Source organism: Anabrus simplex, chromosome 1, assembly GCF_040414725.1.
Source record: "Anabrus simplex isolate iqAnaSimp1 chromosome 1, ASM4041472v1, whole genome shotgun sequence".
NCBI lineage: Eukaryota > Metazoa > Arthropoda > Insecta > Orthoptera > Tettigoniidae > Anabrus > Anabrus simplex.
This window is the reverse complement of record NC_090265.1, coordinates 241207533-241224335: the sequence shown is the minus strand read 5'-3', so window position 1 is coordinate 241224335 and position 16803 is coordinate 241207533. Positions and strand designations below refer to the sequence as shown.

Sequence of the window (16803 nt, the reverse complement as noted above, 5' to 3'; positions counted from 1 at the left end):
GATTTCAAATAGAAACTGAAGATACAGTACATTAAGAAATAAAGGCACCAGGAGTGTTGGGCCGAGAGGTTTTACGAGACCTCAAAGGAAAGCGGACGCTTCAACGCAGAGACGGATAACTGGCAAACGCTGCTACACCTGTGGGAGTAAAGCACACAAATCCTCTGAATGTAACTACAAACAGCGAGGATTAAATTGCTTCAAATGCAACAATTTTGGACATATTGCCAAGGAATTCGAAGAACAAAGAAACAGTCCACGATATGAGACTGAAATTACGATGACATCAGAAATGAGATCTGATAAAATTGACGACTCTTTTAGATTTTCAAGAATATTGAGGTAAATGGAACAGCAGCTGATGCTGGGACTCGAGCTAACCTATTAAGGGAGGACGTCTGGAGCACAATTGAATTGCTTGAGTTGGAGAAAGTAGACTTGTCATTCTTTGGGATTGGGGAGAGTAGATGTAAGTCTATAGGTTGCTTTAAGACAACGATTCTGTTGGAAAATGAGAAATATGAATTAACAATGTATGTAATGCCCAAAGCCGCAATGACAATGGAGGCTATTCTAGGAGAAGGATTTTCGGCCCAAGTTGACATGCATATCGGTTACAATAAGATGAAGATCGTTAAAACAGAATGTAGTGTACCACTCACGAACATAGTTCTCCATCCCAATAACGAATTAGATATTTTCCATCACACAACAAAAGAAATAAAGAAGAATTTTGCAGAAATAGTTAGGATTTATAGCCCTGAGAAAACAAAGTTAGCAGATACGGAGTTAAAGATCATTGTTAAAGATGAAACATGACGTCTACCATTCCAGGAAAGAAAGATTGTTTATGAACAGATGGAGGATTTGATAAGAGAGGGAACTGCAGAGCTCTGCACCTTACGGCCGCTGCCTTCCTACCCCTAGCCCTTTCCTGTTTCCATCGTCGCTATAAAATCTATCTGTGTCGGTGCGACGTAAGCAACTTATAAAAAGAAAATAATAATTTGCAAGCCCTGTGGTTGTGGTCAGAAAGGTGATCCAAGAATCTGCGTTGACTGCAGGAAAATAAACAGTGTTACGATCAAAGACCGATGCCCACTACCTTTGATAGAATACCTTTCTGAGGTAGACTACAAGCGGCCAGAATATTTAATACAATAGATCTAACGAATGGGTTCTTCCACGTAGGAGTGAAAGAAGAGAGCCGAAAAGACACGTAAGGCCACGGCCGCTTCCTTCCCACTTCTAGCCCTTCCCTGTCCCATCGTCGCCATAAGACCTATCTGTGTCGGTGCGACGAAAAGCAACTAGCAAAAAAGAAGAAAACAAAAAAAAGACGTCATTTGTTACACACAACGGGCATTTTTAGTTCTTTAAGTTCCGTTTTGTCTATGTAACGCACCTGCAGAGTTTTAGCGCTTCATAAACTGTATTTCTCCATCCTTGATGTCAGATAACATAGCCATTCCTTACATGGATGACATAATCTTGTCTTCAAGTGAGGAAGAAGGGATTGAAAGACTTGAGCTTGTGTTACGAGTTGCCAGAGAATATGGTTTGGAAATAAATCTGAATGGCACTTTATGAAAAAGGGGTTGAATATCTAGACCACATCTCTGAAGACGAAAAAGCATATATTTCAGAAGATAACACAAAAGCAGTCATGAAGGTTCTCTTGCCTACGAATATTAAGTAAGTACAAAGATTCTTCGTTTTGACAGGCTATTTTAGAAAATGTATAATCTTGTTGGCTCAACCTGTGAGTGATCTTCCGAAAGAAGAAGCTGTTTTTCAATTAGGAGAAGAAGAAAGAGCAAGATTTGTTCAGTTGAAGCAAATAATTTCCAAGGAAGACCAGTCCTGAACATTTTCAGACAAGGAGCAGAGACATACAGACGCCGGTCAGGAATGTTACCGTGCGATACTACTGCAGAGATCCTCGTATGACAATCTCCTTCATCTTGTATACTACGCCAGTTGGAAGACATTAAACACTGAAAGGAAACATTCGAGTTATGAACTGAAAGTACTTGGCCGTCATAAAGGCAATTAAAAAATTTGAAGTATACCTGATGGGCCATAAGTTCAAAATTCTTGCAGACTGTGAAGCTTTTAAAAAACAATGCAAAAGAAAGACTTGACAACTTAAGTGGCAAGATGGGTTCTATTTCTGGAAAATTTCGATTATGAGATCGGGTATCATTGTGGTTCAATAATGCGTCAGGTAGATGCATTGAGTCAATACCCATTTTGCATTGTTGCACCAGTAATCACTGATGGAAGCGCTCAGAAAATCGAGAACTATCAGTTAACGTTCCCAGTTCGTTAAAAACGTATTAAAACAACGATAATCACATGCTGAAAAATGACCTGCTTTACAAGATAGATAACGAAGGACGGGAATGGCTAGTCATTCCAGCTTCGATGGATCTGGATGTAATCAAGAACGCCCATGGGAAAAGGCACTTCGCTGTTAATAAAACAGAAGAACTTGAGAAGCAAGACAGAGAGGTGCATCGAGAATTGCATCCCTTGCATACTAGTAAATAGGAAGCAAGAGAGGAAAGAAGGGTACCTGCATCCCGTTACATAAAGAGGAAATTCTTCTGCACATTTATCATGTTGATAATTTGAGATCCTTGGAATCAACATTTAAAGACTACAAGACGTATATTCTAGTTGTCATTGAATCCTTCACGAAGTTTTCATGGATGTACCCTACAAAATCGACTACAAACAGAGAAGTTCTTGACAAGCTGAAGAATCAACAGAAAATATTCGTTATTCCAACAGTATATAATTATAATTTCGTGTGGCTATTTCTAGCCGGGTGCAGCCTTTGTAAGGCAGACCCTCCGATGAGGGTGGGTGGCATCTGCCATGTGCAGGTAACTGCGTGTTATTGTGGTGAAGGACAGTGTTATGTGTGAGTTGCAGGGATGTTGGGGAGAGCACACACACACCCAGACCCCGAGCCATTGGAATTAATCAGTGAAGGTTAAAATCCCCGACCCGGCCGGGAATCGAACTCGGGGCCCTCTGAACCGAAAGCCAGTACGCTAACTATTCAGCCAACGAGTCGGACAATCCAGCAGTAATAATAAGCGAGAGAGGGAGTGCGTTTACATCAGCAGAATTTGAGGCATACTGGTGAGTAAGAGAATATTAAGCATTTCAAGATCGATAAGCATACAAGTACCTCAAAATATTGTCCAGGTCGAAGGGATCAATTCAATCATAATCCCAGTCTTGGAGAAGCTAACACTCGATAAACCCAGCCAGTGGTATAAGCATGTTGACAGAGTTCAGCAGATCCTGAACTCTACTTATCAGGGGGACATTCGAATTGTTCACTGAAGTGAAAATAAGGTCCAAAGATGAGCTTCGAATACGAGAGAAAGAACTGAAGTCATACTTGAAAACGTTACGGGAAGAACTACGAGCTAAGACAAAAGGAAACATCTTGAAAATTCAACAGAAAAACAAGAAGCTGTATAATTCAAGAAAGAATGCACCAACAGATAGATTACTTCATTGGAGAACTGCTTGCAATAAAGAGGACTCAGATTGGACCAGGGCTCAAGCTCATTTCTGGACCAGGGCTCAAGCTCAATTCGAAGTACTTAGGGACATATAGGATCATTAAAAAGAAGAGGAATAACACGACATCGAAAAAGAAGGCTTTCACGAGGGACCACAACTAGATGTGCTGAAATGACGAAGTCATGAACCGGCACGAGATGAATAGCAGGATGGCCGAGTTGTGGGAGTGGAATCCAGATGTGTGTATATGTTACTATTCTTTCACTTTTACAGGGCCGGGGAAAGAAACAAAAGAGAGAGACAAAAAGAAGAACGTGATGTCAAAAACTGAGTGTAAATGTATCAAGCGTGTTGTGATGTATCTTTCATGCTTTTCGATTTTTCCCAATCAAATGTGTGTAAAATTAAAACAACAACAACAACAATAATAATAATAATAATAATAATAATAATAATAATAATAATAATAACAACAATAATAATAATAATAATAATAATAATAATAATAATAATAACATAAAGGCTAAGTTGGGAATAAACTTGATGAATTAAACTGCGCGCATTATCGGCTTCTGTGATAGATCATGTGAGTTGAATGGAGAAGGATAGATTACCTCGTAGAATAATGGACTCGGCCATTGCAAGTAAGATAAGCAGAAGGATACCAAGGCAACGATGGTTAGGCTCAGTTTTTAATGATATACAGGTACAGTATGATGTGAAGAACTAAATGAAGCTGTAGAGTTTTTTTTTTTCAAACAGAGCATTGTGGAAGTGAATATTGCCGGCCCCATGGTGTAGGGGTAGCGTGCCGGGCTCTTACATGGAGTCCCCGGGTTCGATTTCTGGCTAGATCATTAATTTTTACCTGGATTTGAGGGCTGGTTCGATGTCCACTCAGCCTACGTGATCACAATGGAAGTGTTATCTGACGGTGAGATAGCGGTCCCGGTCTAGAAAGCCAAGAATAACGGCCGACAGATTCGTCGTGCCGACCACACGACACCTCGTAATTCGTCGTGCCGACCACACGACACCTCGTAATATACAGTCCTTTGTGCTGAGCAGCGGACGCTTGGTAGGCCAAGGCCTTTCGGGTCTGTGCGCCATAGGATTTAGTTCTGCAGGTGCATATTTATGAAAGGGGCTTGCAGACTTAAAAGCATGCCAGTCTTTATAACATAGCGGATGTCTTCGGCGACACAAAGATGGGACAGAGCTAGGCTTAGGAAGGTAGCGGCCGTGGCCTTAAATAAGGTGCAAACCCAGCATGCACTTGATGTGAAAATGGAAAACCATCCTCATGGCTGCCGGTAGTGGGTTTCATGTCCATAACCTCCCGAATGCAAGCACATAGCTAAGTGACACGAACCGCGCAGCCAAGTCGCTTGTTATGATGATGATGATGATTATTATTATTATTATTATTATTATTATTATTATTATTATTTCCGCCTCTGCGGTGTAGTGGTTAGCGTGATTAGCTGCCATTCCCCGGGGGCCTGGGTTCGATTTCCGGCTCTGCCCCGAAATTTGAAAGTGGTACGAGGGCTGGAACGGGATCCACTCAGCATCGGGACATCAACTGAGTAGAGGCGGGCTCGATTCCCTTCTCAGCCATCCTCGAAGTGGTTTTCCGTGGTTTCCCACTTCTCCAGGTAAATGCCGGGATGATACCTAACTTAAGGCCACGGCCGCTTCCTTCTCTCTTCCTTGTCTATCCCTTCCAATCTTCCCATCCCCCACACCCAAGGCTGCTGTTCAGCATAGCAGGTGATGCCGCCTGGGTGAGGTACTCGTCCTTCTCCCCAGTTATATCCCCTGACCCAAAGTCTCACGCTCCAGGACACTGCCCTTGAGACGGTAGGGGTGGGATTCTCACTGAGTCTGAGGGAAAAACCAACCCTGGAGGGTAAACAGATAAGAAAGAAAGAAAGAAAGAAAGAAAGAAAGAAAGAAAGAAAGAAATATTATTATTACCATCTGTTCCCTTATTTAATATAATAAATTTGTTGTTGTTATTGAATGCTCAGCGAGTATTTGGTAAATTACAGTAGGTATGAATTTGATCAGATATGTCAAATATAGTTATTCTCACGATGTAAAGCAATTTACCTTTGATTGCAATAGTGCATGTTTGTAAAGAACGAAAACCATACTACGTAATGAAACTTCAACAATTTGTATTCATTGAACATTTTAAGCACAACAATGATTGGACTTTAAGAACTCAATACTGATGTTCTTTCAGACAAAGCAGTTCATGCAACGTTATTGTGCAGCGTATTGAATATGCCGCGCTGATGAACTGGGGAGTGCTGTTAGTGTAGTTAGCTTTGTGTAGGTTGGTATAAGTGCGCTGACGGGCTAGGAATGTGTGTTTTGGATTGTGAGTGTCGGGAGTGGAGGGGTGAAGGAGAAATGAGTTTGGAGGCCGAGCCGACCCTGACAAGCGAAGCAGTTGAACAGCGAGGCGAGTTGCCGAGTGCAGCTCTGTCGCCGGTCGCTTTATCGTTTATTCGTGTTTCACTTCGGTACGTGTTTTGAGTTTGTGTGTGTGATCGTGTGCGTGTGATATTGTGTTGTAAATCTGTCACATTATATCCGGATTTAGACAACGATATCCTTTCTGATTGGATCCAGAGAGATGCTGGTATCTTCTTGACTAAACATAGTTCAGTGGTGTGTTCGTTGTGTGATAACAAGGTGAAGCAGTATGACGTTTTCTGAGGTGTCTGGTAAGTTTTATATTGTTTTCTGTTCACTATATAATTTTAACGGAAATATGCTAAAGGGAGAACAGTATTTCAATCACACCTTATACGCTTTAAAGAACATATGAGGAAGGAAATCTCAGAACAATGGTCTTGAGTAACTACAGTTCTGACAAGCTTATATACATATCTGTTGCTTTAAGAAGTTTAATTCACTTTCTGTTACGTACTGGTGGTGAGCGCTGTATTCTAGGTGCATGTGGAAGTCATTGTTATTCGTAACGGGTCTCGGTAGATAAGGCTCCACAGACATGAGTGAGCGCGCAGTCAACCAGATGGTTCACTAACTTGAAGAAAAAACATCTGAAAGAGACGAGATTGGTCAAGTAGTCAGCTGGCGAACGTCCCGTTTGTAAAATAAGATTTTAATTTCCGTTTTTCTCATACAGATGTTCGTTGTAAGTGATCGTACTTACTTGAAGCGAACGTGAGTGTACTTCCTTGCCTGCAGGGTTGGAGGAGGGTACCTGTATTCTAGTTTGGATCATGTGTCTTGAGGGGTGAGGGTGAAGAGGGGGAGGCTTTCTACTGTAGAGTGCTGTTTGTTCTGGCGGGATAGCGAGGGAGGGGCTGGTCGAAAGGCAACAAGTGGCACTCCCAAACTTGCCAGGATTTGTTACTGTTCAGTTTCTCTAAGCATTTGTTACCGTCCGGCCATCAGTGCTTTTGTATGGGGAATATTTACCTAGCATCCTAAGACTTACGACTAAATGCAGTAAATATTACTTGTAATTTATGTTATATGCTCTCACTTTTGTGAACCACAGAAGGACTTTCTGCATAGTCTAGGAATTTTTTTGGGTTGGTGGGGGGGATGAGATCTAACCATAAATGAAAACCGGAGTACGAAGATAAATTCACAAGAGACCTACAGTTCGATGGAAATAGTACAAAATGGAGTTAAACTACTAGAAATGGGCCTGTTTAAATCCTTAAGTAACTTTGAGAGTTTTATAACTTCGGACGGAAGATAAATAAGGGGGCAGCAGCGAGAAATTGCACTTCCGAAAGGTTATTTTTATAAAAACAGAAGGTCCTGGTAGAGTTCAGAGGCCGTGTCTGAAGGGTGTTATTTTCAGAGTTTTGTATGTATTACATCCATATTTATTTGCATGTAATATAGTACTGGCGGCGGAGTATGCTGGACAAAGCTTTGTAAGCGGTAATGAAGAACGAAGTTTTAAAGAATAGACGACAAAGTTTCCTGAAATCAACGAAGGGGAAGAGCGAGTAATACAACATTATACATGATACATTATACATTCTGGATTTATGCCGTGGAGAAACGACATGAACAGGAGAAAACTTTAAACTTTTCAGAATAGGTTGCTCCATTTTATCAAAGTGAACCACGACCAAATAACTGCTGTAATCATTCTGGACCAAAAGCAGCTGGAATTGACAAGGTTTCGGAGTATATACTAAAGACAATGGGTTGGGATATAGTACCATATCTGAAGTACCTACAGTATTTGATTATTGTTTGCATGAAGGAGCTATACCAAATGAATGGAGAGTTGCTATAGTAGCCCCTGTGTATAAAGGAAAGAGTGATAGACATAAAGCTGAAAATTACAGGCCAGTCAGTTTGACATGTAGACTATGCTTTGGGAAAGCATTCTTTCTGATTCTATTTGACATGTTTGCAAAATTAATAACTGGTTTGATAGAAGGCAGTTTGGTTTTAGGAAAGGTTATTCCAGTGAAGCTCAACTTGTAGGATTCCAGCAAGATATAGCAGATATTCAGGAGGTCAGTTGGACTGTATCGCGATTTACCTATCTAAGGCATTTGATAGGGTAGATCATGGGGACTCCTGGCAAAAATGAGTGCAATTGAACTTGAAAAAAATAGTGACTGAATAGGTTGCTATGTTTCTAGAAAATAGAACTCAGAGAATTAGAGTAGGCGAAGCTTTATCTGTCCCTGTAATAATTAAGAGGGAAGTTCCCCAAGGCAGTATTATTTGAGCTTTGTTTTCTTATACAGTATATATCAATGATACCGTACCTGTAAAGAAGTGGAATCAGAGATAAGGCTTTTTGCAGGCGATGCCATTCTGTACAGAGTAATAAATAAGTTAGAAGATTGTGAGCAACTGCAAAATGACCTCGATAATGTTATGAGATGGACAGTAGGCAATGGTATGATGATAAACGGAGTTAAAAAGTCAGGTTGTGTGTTTCACAAATGGGAAAAGTCCTCAGTTGTAATTATTGCATTGATGGGGTGGAAGTTCCTTTTGGGGATCATTGTAATACCTATGTAATATAAGGAAAGATCTTCATTGGGGTAATCACATAAATATGATTATAAATTAAGGGTACAGGGTGCACTCATAACTTCCCTCAGAATCAACCAATTTGAATAGTTAAGAGGGGAAATGAAAGAGCTTGATCCACTGAGTGTTCTTAGGCCAAAATGAACTCCGTACCTCAATTAGAACCAACGATATGGTTGCTTCAAAGAGACAAAAAATTGAAAAATCAAATAATTTGAGGAAGACGGAAGTTAAGTGATTTATAGTACCTGATGACAAATCTGTGCATGAATACCTTTCAGTTAAAAAAGAAATGAATGAAATCGGCCGGATAGAATGGCCGGACTGATTGACTTTAGTTTTCATAAATCTTTTAATATATAGATTTGTGAATAATATATGAATAATATAATATATTATTATTTTTATTATTATTTTTATTATTATTATTAATAATAATAAATAATAATAATGATATATGTTCGTTAGTTTTGGCGCCAGAGTTCATAATAGGTCCCTTGAATTTGATTTTAATAAAGGATGATAATTTCGCTCTTCTCCCAGGGCGTGTATAAGATACTATATTTAGAGCCCTGCACGGATGCGGATATCCGCGCGAAGTTACTGTCTTGGTGGATGCCAACTGTATGGCAGTGGGGATGATTTTTCTGTTAATATTTACATTATCCGCAGATAACAATTCGCGGGTGTGGATAATGAAGTATATTCATTTTCACTCAGGTATACTCTTATTTTTGCTTGTCGTTAGGTGATCCATGACAGTGGTATGGGAGAATTGTGACACACACACACACACACACACACACACACATATATATCTATATATCTATATATAGAACCTTGAGACCGTAAAGCCGTAAATCTGACCTATGCCCAACTGGCAATTAATAGAAGGAAGGAACAAAGGCCAATACGTCCGTAGTTCTAAGAGAAAATCCCTCATAAATCTGTGACTGTAGGGTGTCTGTTGCCAGGTGTCAGGCCTGTTGTATTATGTTAACATCTATCCGTTTCAATATCTTGGGTGTTTTATACTGTAGTTAATATTTACAATATCCGCGGATAACCATTTGCGATGTGGATAATATTTGGTATATCCGCGTAGGGCTCTAGCTATATTCTGTTACATCTGATTCGGGCCTTACCTAACCCCCTGAAGACGAAGACGAGTAAAAGGATAAGGTTGGAAACTGCGCGTAGGTTATATACCTGAAATCAGTAGCGGCGATTAGCAGTGGCTGCCCCCCCCCCCCACACACACACACACACACACTCACTTTGTGGGGAAAACATTACATTTTTATTCCATTTTAGTCGGGTGAATCTAGAAATTGTTAAAATAAGCTATTTGTATAAGCCCTGGTGTCTTATCAGCTAAATATTTCCTTTTTTCCTTTAATTATTAACACAATTACTAGCGGGAATACGCACAAAATGTTCGTCGCGGTTGACCGAATTGTACAGCGCTACAGCAAGTTGTGGAGACTATGCATGTGCTGTGAGGAAGGGTAGCGGGGGTATATATATATTTTTGCCAAGGTCATGCACACTGAGGAATGATTCAGCCGCTTGTCGCGCGCATTCGTCAGTCTGCCAGTCTCTTTAGTGTCTGCTTGTTTCTTAATAATAATAATAATAATAATAATAATAATAATAATAATAATAATAATAATAATAATAATAATAACTGGAACCCAGTAAACATCGGGACACAAAAAAACAAGCTTGAAATTCCATGCTTAGCCTTCGCGGATGACCTAGCCCTTTTGTCCAGCGATGAAGTCACAGCAATAAAGCAAGTTGAAATTCTCCAAGAATGTGCCAGAAAGGTCGGACTTCATATCTCCTTCCAGAAAACTGAATTTTTCTGTGCAAAACTAGACATCCATAGTCTCAATACAAAATACGGACAATCAACAGAGTCCCTCACTTCAAATACCTGGGCTAAGTCCTCGAACCAAGCGGACAAGAGAAAATAGCCCAAAACAACCGTGTCCAAAAACTCAGAAGAGCTTATGGGAGAACAAGAGAAATCTACAACAAAAAATGTATGTCTCTCCACGTTAAGATTAAACATTACAATACTGTAATCAAACCGGAGGCTTTATATGCAGGGGAAACTCTAACGCTTCATAGAAAGGGCGAACTGGAAAATATCCTAAAAGAAGAGCGAAAAATCATGAGGAAAATTTTAGGACCAAGACACACGGGAGAAGGGTACCGCCTCCAAACCCGGAAATCCACAGAAAAATTATCTAATATTGCGGCAGACCTCAGGAAAAAAAAAGGCTAAAATTTTATGGACATGTTAAGAGGCTTCCAGAAACTAGACTAACCCACCAAGTTCTTGAAAGAGTTGACAAACTGAAGAATTTTCCTTGGATACAACAAACAAAAGCAGACATGAAGAACGCACAAATTCTCTGTGAAGACATTTTGAATCGAAATATATATAGAAAGAAAATTGACAATTGGGAAGTTACTCCAGAGAATGAAGTACCAAAAAGAGCAGGTACCAAGTGGACGGGAGAAAGGAAAAGGATCTTTAGTCAACAGATGAAAGCATCCTGGATCCTCCGCAAACGAAATCATAAATAAAGCTTCGTGTGTTCCGAAAGGGACCATTCACGCATAATAATAATAATAATAATAATAATAATAGCTTTACGTCCCATCAATTACTTTTTCGGTTTTCGGAGACACCGAGGTGCCGGAATTTTGTCCCTCAGGAATTCTTTTACGTGCCAATAAATATACCGACACGAGCCTGACGTATTTGAGCACCTTCAAATACCACCGGACTGGGCCAGGATCGAATCTGCCAAGTTGGGGTCAGAAGGCTAGCGCCTCGACTGTCTGAGCCACTCAGCCCCGCTGTTAGTTTCTTGGTGTGTAGTCAAATACTAAATGATTTGTAATTCTGTCAACCTTTACCTCTCTGTCGAAATTAGCTCAGGCAGCATAAAAAAGAACTTAACATTTTGTGTAGCTTTTTTTTTCTTTCAGTTTTGATGTATATACCACTACCGCCACCCCCTCACATCCCCTTCAACTATATCCCACAAACTCAGGTACTTTTTGTTCTCTGTATATTTTCCCCCCTCTCTCCCCAACTTCTAATTCCCAATCACCGCTGCTGCCTGAACTAACTTTCCCACATTGACTTGAAATCAACTACCTATATAATACTATCCACGCCATCACGTTTCACAACACATACAGGATGTTCCCAAACCTGTGGGAAGTAATCGGGATGGGAGGTGGGAGTATACCGTCTCCCATACCCCGTCCCCCGTGGTTACTTCCCAGATGTTTGAGAACACCCTGTGTATAAAAACAAACATGCTAATTAACCCTACTCAAATAAACAAAAGGCTGGGAAGTTTCTCTCCCTAACATTTGCACGTATTCTGTATATAGAGTACAGGGTGTAATAATAAGGTACGGTCAAACTTTCAGGGCACATACTCACACGTAGAAGATAATATGTTGCATGGGCATGGGTCCGGAAACGCTTTACTTCTAACCATGGGAAATGCACAGAAACGGAACGTACTAGTTCTTCTTCTTTTTCTACAGCTTTTCCCACACCTCTGAGGTCGCGGGTGCGAACTGTGTTGGCCATGTTTTACGGCCGGATGCCCTTCCTGACGCCAACCCTATATGGAGGGTTGTAATCACTATTGCGTGTTTCTTCCCAACTACATCGTACCCCGGGCAGGAAGAATTAATCAGAGGAGATTAAAATCCCCGACCCGGCCGGGAATCGAACCCGGGACCCTCTGAACCGAAGGCCAGTACGCTGACCATTCAGCCAACAAGTCGGACTACCTCTGTTGATTCATTCACATAACATATTCATTCCTAATTTCGACTTTACACCTTCATTATGAATGGCGATTGTTCCCACCTGTCGTCAATAGGAATCTATTTCTCTTGTTTTCATCTCGATTATCACCAGAGTGTTTGTTGTTGTTCGGTCCAGAAACAGTCCTGTGAGGGTAATTTGATTTGTGAAACTTATTAAAAAAGTTATTATGTTCACTAAATTTACACGCTGTTAATGAATACCTTTTAAGAAAAGAAGTGCAGATAATTTAGTAAGATATTAAATTGGGTTATGCTATTATGGAAAACACTGTTTAATTGTAACAACAATAACAATGTTATTGGTTTTACGACCCACTAACTATTGTTAGGGTTTTCGGAGACGCCGAAGGAATGGACTATTGTTCCACAGGAGTTCTTTTACGTGCCAATAAATCTACCGACACGAGGCTGACGTGTTTGAGCACCTTCAAATACCACCGGACTAAGCTGAAATCGAACCCGCTCTTTGCCGTCTGAGCTACTATTTTATGAATTTGTAAAATAATAATTGTAACAAAGGAAAGGGTTAAAAACATGAACAGAACGCCATTTTTTACATTCTTCTTCTTATTTGTGATAACTTATCTATCGAAAGAATGCTTTTCGGATACAATCTTAGTTTCGACTTTTGAATTTCCGCATGTTAAAACTATCGCACCATCTCCATAGTTAATGAGGCACATATCCTTTGGCCGTGTGAAATGACTTATATAGCTTTTGATCATAGCTGGTTTACGCCAAGTATGCGGTACTTCTTTTTCTTCTCTTGGTGTTTTCTCCTTGACGACCATCGTGGAGTTGTTATCCGTATTTTGCGTTTACCGTACCAGGGTTGCTATATCGTCAGTGTCGAACCACACCTAGGATATTTTCCATTTACGTCCACATTTCTCTTATACCGTGCCTTCTAATATGATGACATATTTATTATCTAGCCTTCGAACAGTGCTAATTATTTCTCGTGCGGTGTATTAGATTGCCTTAGTGTTTGAATTGGTTCCCAAAATTCAGACGAATCCTGATCCTCTGAATCGACGACACGTAGCTTGTGATAATATACTGCACCATGTCAGATGTGGGATTTAAGAGATAGGGCATCATTTCGATAATGCCACATACAGACGCCACAGTACCGAGCGAGTTGGCTGTGCAGGTAGTGGCGCGCAGCTGTGAGCTTGCATTCGGGAGATAGTGGGTTCGAACCCTACTGTTGGCAGCCCTGAAGATGGTTTTCCGTGGTTTCCCATTTTCACATCAAGCAAATGCTGGGGCTGTACTTTATATAAGGACACGGTCGCTTCACTCCTACGTCTAGCCCTTTCCTATCTCATCGTCTTCGTACGACCAATCTGTGTTGGTGCGACGTAAAGAAAAAAATGGAAGGGTCTACAGTAGACAGCCAGTGCTTCAGCCTCATATAGATTTGTCTTATGGTAACCCCTGAATGAGGAAAGCGTGTTCTCGAGCAATTACAATAAATGTAATAGGTGTATTGGTTTCATTTACTTGGTTGCCCATTTTAAGTGTAATTTTCCCTCTCCATAATAAAGAAGTAATTTCAGATTAAACAATAACATTTCGTAATAGCACCTTCATTGTAACGGTAAGACGTCCATGAGGGTTGTAATCACTATTGTGTCGAATGGACGCCCATCAAAAATCTTGCTACCTCTGCCAGGTTTGAACCCACGATTTTGAGACTCTGGGGCCGACATTCCCTACCACTGATCCACACAGTGAGCTACTATTTAGAATGATCCTGGCCATTTGAACAAAACACTGTTCCGAATAAAGGGAGCCTTCTTGAGCGTACAGGCATATAGGCCTACAGTACTTTATATCGAAGCGATAGGTTTACAGTCTACTCGCTATACGGCGAGGTCCAGTTAGGATGAGAGTGGGGATTCAAGAAATCAGGTTCCGCTGAGCTCCTGAAACCAAGCGGTGGATGACGTAACCATGCTACATTTGCCCCTCCCCCTCTCCTTGCCTCGTTAGCGCTGTGACGGGCAACGAGCTTGCTTTTATAACCATGTCTTCCCTGCTTCATCATCCTAACTCCCTTCCTTACCTGGAGGATTAGATTCTCATTATACAATTAACACATGAAAGGGACTCTCTTGTTAAAGAATTCCAATCAAATTTCTTTTTACATTTATTTCGATAGTTAGGAAAGGGTAAATGGTTGCAAAATTACTTCCATCTAAACACCACAATTCGACCATTATTATTATTGTTATTATTATTGTTATTATTATTATTATTGTTATTATTATTATTATTATTATTATAGCCCTCTTAGTGGCCATGATCGTTGGTGGGAAGAAAACAAATCACCATCAGAATGTTGACTGACAGGGTAGGAGAAGTGCTAATGTACAATTTACTATCATTAGATTGAGTACCAAAGGTCCGACTCACTGGCTGAATGGTCAGCGTTGAGGCCTTCGGTTCAGAGGGTCCTGGGTTCGATTCCCAGCTGGGTCGGGGATTTTAATCGCCTCTGATTAATTCTTCTGGTCCGGTTAGCTAATCACACTGACCACCACACCACGGAGGTGGACACATTTGGTATTTACCCGACAAAATTAATTAAAACTCAACCATAGATCGCCCAACAGAGATAAGTTACGTCTCAAAACTCACGGGATAAAATTAGTAGCAAAGTATCAAAACTGAGCCTCCGTGGCTCAGACGGCAGCGCGCCGGCCTCTCACCGCTGGATACCTTGGTTCAAATCTCGGTCACTCCATGTGAGATTTATGCTGGATAAAGCGGAGGTGGGACAGGTTTTCTCCGGGTATTCCGGTTTTCCCTGTCATCTTTCATTCCAGCAACACTCTTCAATATCATTGCATTACACCTGTCATTCATTAATCATTGCCCCAGAGGAGTGCGACAGGCCCCGGCAGCCGGCACAATTCATATTCTCTGCGCAAGTTGGGGGCTTCGTTCATCCCATCCCTGACCCGGTCATTGACTGGAAATCAAGGTTGTAGTATCAAAACTCACGACTACAAACTGGTAGCTGAAGAAAACATTCTGAGTCTCAAAACTCACGACTCCGGACAGCAGGTGCCTGCGATGATCGCTGGAGGGATGAGGTGCGCGGTGACTCACGCTTCCCTTCAACCCACGTTTCACTAACTACTTTTACGGTTTTCGAAGACGCTGAGGTGTCGGAATTTCATCTGGCAGGAGTTCTTTTACGTGCCGGTAAATATAACGACACGAGGTTGCGTATCGTCTAGTACCACCGGTCTGAGCGGGATCGATCCCTCCAACTTGAGCTGAGAAAGCCGGCGCCGCACAGAAGTGGATAATGTACATCATGTCAATAACATGGCATGGCTGTTCTGACACCAACTGAATAAATACATCCATAACCGTGGCGACACAGTCAGTCTCCTTGGTTGAATGGTAGCCTAACGGCTTTCGGTTCTAATGGTTGTGGTTTAGATTCCCAGTTGGGCCGGGGGTTTTAACAGTGTCTGGTTAATTCCTCTAGCTCTAGCGTCGTGAGTGTGTGTGTGTGTGTGTGTGTGTGTGTGTGTGTGTGTGTGTGTGCGTTCGTCTTATTACACACCTCTTCATATAAATGCAGTACTTCATACTACCAGCCACCATAGAGACACGCACTGGCGTGAGGAAGGATATCCGACCGAAAAACTTGGCCAAATCCAGATGTAATGCTGACTAAAAGTAATAGCCATAGCATCATCATCATCATCATCATCATCATCATCTGTTTACCCTCCAGGTTCGGCTTTTCCCTCGGACTCAGCGAGGGATCCCACCTCTACCGCCTCAAGGGCAGTGTCCTGGAGCTTCAGACTCTTGGTTGGGGGATACAACTGGGGAGAATGACCAGTACCTCGCCCAGGCGGCCTCACCTGCTGTGCTGAACAGGGGCCTTGCGGGGGATGGGGAAGATTGGAAGGGATAGACAAGGAAGAGGGAAGGAAGCGGCCGTGGCCTTAAGTTAGGTACCATCCCGTCATTTGCCTGGAGGAGAAGTGGGAAACCACGGAAAACCACTTCGAGGATGGCTGAGGTGGGAATCGAACCCACCTCTACTCAGTTGACCTCCCGAGGCTGAGTGGACCCCGCTCCAGCCCTCGTACCACTTTTCAAATTTCGTGGCAGAGCCGGGAATCGAACCCGGACCTCCGGGGGGTGGCAGCTAATCACGCTAACCACTACACCACAGAGGCGGCAATAGCCATAGCAATACAATTTTATTCATTCGATGATCTGTACGAACCGATATAAATGAAAGGGACGATTTCAACATCCATTCCTTTTCTTGTCAAGGCTCTTTTAACAGCCATT

At 41.6% G+C, this 16803-nt stretch overlaps 1 protein-coding gene across 2 annotated transcripts in view; it reads left to right on the top strand.

The window, feature by feature from the left end:
* The first annotated feature begins 6012 nt into the window (after window positions 1–6012).
* The window catches only part of LOC136886300 (uncharacterized), a 697376-nt gene continuing 686585 nt past the window's right edge, over window positions 6013–16803 (top strand). For both annotated transcript variants that reach the window (XM_067159035.2, XM_068231038.1), the window contains exon 1: window positions 6013–6284. The gene's annotated coding sequence lies outside the window, so the exon portion shown is untranslated. The remainder of the gene's footprint in view (window positions 6285–16803) is intronic.